We start from the raw sequence: 4,905 nt of genomic DNA, 5'->3' as shown, positions 1-4,905 counted from the left end.
CACAGACACATGGCCTGACATTCTCCTGTAGAGTTATCTGATACAGAGCAGAATTCATGGTTCCTTCTATTAAGGCAAGTCAACCAGGTCCTGAGGCAGCAAAGCCTCCCCAAACCATCACACTACCACCACCATGCTGACCCCAAACCATCTCTACCACCACCATGCTGACCCCAAACCATCACACTACCACCACCATGCTGACCCCAAACCATCACACTACCACCACCATGCTGACCCCAAACCATCCCACTACCACCACCATGCTGACCCCAAACCATCACACTACCACCACCATGCTGACCCCAAACCATCTCTACCACCACCATGCTTGACTGTTGGTATGAGGTTCTTACTGTTGAATGCAGTGTTTGGTTTTTGCCAGATATAATGGGACCCATGTCATCCAAAAGGTTGACTCCAGTTTGCCAAAAAGCACCTGGGACGATCATCAAGTCTCTTGGAAGAATATTCTATTTCAGAGATTAGTCAAAGTAAAACTGTTTGGACGACAGTGGTCCCATTATGGGGCGACAGGTAGCCTAGTGCATTGGTCCCATTGTGGGGCGACAGGTAGCTTAGTGCATTGTTCCCATTGTGGGGCGACAGGTAGCCTAGTGCATTGGTCCCATTGTGGGGCGACAGGTAGCCTAGTGCATTGGTCCCATTATGGGGCGACAGGTAGCCTAGTGCATTGGTCCCATTGTGGGGCGACAGGTAGCCTAGTGCATTGGTCCCATTATGGGGCGACAGGTAGCCTAGTGCATTGGTCCCATTATGGGGCGACAGATAGCCTAGTGCAGTGGTCCCATTATGGGGTGACAGGTAGCCTAGTGCAGTGGTCCCATTGTGGGGCGACAGGTAGCCTAGTGCATTGGTCCCATTATGGGGCGACAGGTAGCCTAGTGCATTGGTCCCATTGTGGGGCGACAGGTAGCCTAGTGCATTGGTCCCATTGTGGGGCGACAGGTAGCCTAGTGCATTGGTCCCATTGTGGGGCGACAGGTAGCCTAGTGCATTGGTCCCATTGTGGGGCGACAGGTAGCCTAGTGCATTGGTCCCATTGTGGGGCGACAGGTAGCCTAGTGCATTGGTCCCATTGTGGGGCGACAGGTAGCCTAGTGCATTGGTCCCATTGTGGGGCGACAGGTAGCCTAGTGCATTGGTCCCATTGTGGGGCGACAGGTAGCCTAGTGCATTGGTCCCATTGTGGGGCGACAGGTAGCCTAGTGCATTGGTCCCATTGTGGGGCGACAGGTAGCCTAGTGCATTGGTCCCATTGTGGGGCGACAGGTAGCCTAGTGCATTGGTCCCATTGTGGGGCGACAGGTAGCCTAGTGCATTGGTCCCATTGTGGGGCGACAGGTAGCCTAGTGCATTGGTCCCATTGTGGGGCGACAGGTAGCCTAGTGCATTGGTCCCATTGTGGGGCGACAGGTAGCCTAGTGCATTGGTCCCATTGTGGGGCGACAGGTAGCCTAGTGCATTGGTCCCATTGTGGGGCGACAGGTAGCCTAGTGCATTGGTCCCATTGTGGGGCGACAGGTAGCCTAGTGCATTGGTCCCATTGTGGGGCGACAGGTAGCCTAGTGCATTGGTCCCATTGTGGGGCGACAGGTAGCCTAGTGCATTGGTCCCATTGTGGGGCGACAGGTAGCCTAGTGCATTGGTCCCATTGTGGGGCGACAGGTAGCCTAGTGCATTGGTCCCATTGTGGGGCGACAGGTAGCCTAGTGCATTGGTCCCATTGTGGGGCGACAGGTAGCCTAGTGCATTGGTCCCATTGTGGGGCGACAGGTAGCCTAGTGCATTGGTCCCATTGTGGGGCGACAGGTAGCCTAGTGCATTGGTCCCATTGTGGGGCGACAGGTAGCCTAGTGCATTGGTCCCATTGTGGGGCGACAGGTAGCCTAGTGCATTGGTCCCATTGTGGGGCGACAGGTAGCCTAGTGCATTGGTCCCATTGTGGGGCGACAGGTAGCCTAGTGCATTGGTCCCATTGTGGGGCGACAGGTAGCCTAGTGCATTGGTCCCATTGTGGGGCGACAGGTAGCCTAGTGCATTGGTCCCATTGTGGGGCGACAGGTAGCCTAGTGCATTGGTCCCATTACGGGGCGACTGGTAGCCTAGTGCATTGGTCCCATTGTGGGGCGACAGGTAGCCTAGTGCATTGGTCCCATTACGGGGCGACTGGTAGCCTAGTGCATTGGTCCCATTGTGGGGCGACAGGTAGCCTAGTGCATTGGTCCCATTATGGGGCGACAGGTAGACTAGTGCATTGGTCCCATTATGGGGCGACAGGTAGCCTAGTGCATTGGGCCAGTAACCGAAGGGGTGCTGGATCGAATCCCCGGGCTGACAGGGTAAAAATCTGTCGTTCTGCCGCTGAACAAGGGTCCGTCATTGTAAATAATAATAATACCTGACTTGCCTAGTTAAATAAATATGCCTGTCAATAACGAACTCTGCTTTCCACAGTAAGAATCTCATACCAACTGTCCAGCATGGTGGTGGGGATTTGTGGTACGTGACAATGCCCTAAATGTGGCCATGCTGCACATCCTAGTGAGAGGAATACCATGAAATCAAATGTTTATATCCCTTCAGAATGGATTCATGACTTATTCCACATTTTGTTGTGTGACAGAAAATGAGCTATTTCTGTATTTAAGACATTTGCTGAAATATCTAAAAATATGTTTTCTCTTTGTCATTATGGGGTTTTGTGTGTTGATGTGGAGTAAGTCAAGGGGTATTAATACTTTCTGAAGGCACTGTATATAGTCTTGTAATTACACATATTGTTATGCAGACACAATGTAAATGTTGGGCTCTCTCTCATTATGGCGTACGTACCAGTTGGTTAGGTACTTAAAAAAAAAATTTTTTTTTACCTTTACCCTAGGCAAGTCAGTTAAGAACAAATTCTTATATTCAATGACAGACTAGGAATAGTGGGTTTTTTAGGGACAGAATGATTTGCACCTTGTCAGCTCAGGGATATGAACTTGAAACTATTTTGGTTACTAGTCCAATGCTCTAGCCCACTAGGCTACCCTGCCGCCCCAGGCTTTAGTGAATCTTCTAGATGGACTGTCTGTCAGCCTTCAGAGGGACTGACTGTCAGCCTTCTAGATGGACTGACTGTCAGCCTTCTAGAGGGACTGACTGTCAGCCTTCTAGATGGACTGTCTGTCAGCCTTCTAGATGGACTGTCTGTCAGCCTTCTAGATGGACTGTCTGTCAGCCTTCTAGATGGACTGTCTGTCAGCCTTCTAGAAGGACTGACTGTCAGCCTTCTAGATGGACTGACTGTCAGCCTTCTAGATGGACTGACTGTCAGCCTTCTAGAGGGACTGACTGTCAGCCTTCTAGATGGACTGTCTGTCAGCCTTCTAGATGGACTGTCTGTCAGCCTTCTAGATGGACTGTCTGTCAGCCTTCTAGAGGGACTGACTGTCAGCCTTCTAGATGGACTGACTGTCAGCCTTCTAGATGGACTGACTGTCAGCCTTCTAGAGGGACTGACTGTCAGCCTTCTAGATGGACTGTCTGTCAGCCTTCTAGATGGACTGTCTGTCAGCCTTCTAGATTTACATTTACATTTAAGTCATTTAGCAGACGCTCTTATCCAGAGCGACTTACTGTCTGTCATCCTTCTAGAGGGACTGACTGTCAGCCTTCTAGATGGACTGACTGTCAGCCTTCTAGATGGACTGACTGTCAGCCTTCTAGATGGACTGTCTGTCAGCCTTCTAGATGGACTGTCTGTCAGCCTTCTAGATGGACTGACAGTCAGCCTGATAATGTAAACCTCATCTATAGGAACTTTTCTACAGAGGTGTTTTAACATTCTGTAGGCTATACATGTTCCCTGTGAACACCTGTAATGGACAATCAATACAATTCTGCTGCTCACTCATGATTAATTCAATTCAAAGGGCTTTATTGTGGGGTGGCAGGTAGCCTAGCGGTTAGAGCGTTGGGCCAGTAACCAAAAGGTTTCTAGATCAAATCCCTGAGCTGACAAGGTAAACAATCTCTTATTTTGGCAGTTAACCCACTGTTCCTAGGCTATCATTGTAAATAAGAATTTGTTCTTGACCTACTTGCCTAGTTTAATTTTAAAAAGTGCCAAAACATATGATAACATTGCCAGAACAAGTGAAATGAACAGTAAACATTACACTCACAAAAGTTCCAAAGGAATATACAAATGTGATATACAGTATTGTAACGATGTGCAAATAGTTAAACTGCAAAAGGGAAAATAAATAAATATGCATTGTATTTACAATGGTGTTTGTGCTTCACTGGTTGCCCTTTTCTCGTGGCAACAGGTCTGACATCTTTCTGCTGTGATGTCACACTGTGTTATTTCACCCAATAGATATGGGAGGTTCATTATCTATTCTATGAACTATGTCTAAACAGTGAGCAATTCACCAATTTCCTCTCAAGAGGTTGTGAAAATAAATGTAAATTGTAAATGTATCTTTACGAGGGTTGCAGGTAACCTAGTGGTTGGGCCAATAACTGAAAGGTTGCTGGTTCGAATCCCCGAACTGACTAGGTGTAATATTTCTCTGTGCCCTTGAGCAAGGTACTTAACCCTAATTGCTCCTGTAAGTTGCTCTGCATAAGAGTGTCTGCTAAATCAGTGGTTCCTAGCACTCCTGGGGGTACTTGGCCTATCTTATACTTGATGAGACCATAGCCTTTCGGTAAAACGCACACGAGGGGAAAGCAAAATTCAGTTTGGTGGTACATTAACTGAAAACGGTTGGTAAAACCACTGTGCTAAATGACCTAAATGTAAACACTAGGTGCTGTACTCCCCACCTTCTATTGAACGCGGAACTAATATTGTCCAATGACATGACGAGAACGGCCATGGCTAGAAGG

This window comes from Oncorhynchus gorbuscha, linkage group LG10, assembly GCF_021184085.1.
Source record: "Oncorhynchus gorbuscha isolate QuinsamMale2020 ecotype Even-year linkage group LG10, OgorEven_v1.0, whole genome shotgun sequence".
NCBI lineage: Eukaryota > Metazoa > Chordata > Actinopteri > Salmoniformes > Salmonidae > Oncorhynchus > Oncorhynchus gorbuscha.
This window is presented reverse-complemented; position numbering follows the sequence as displayed.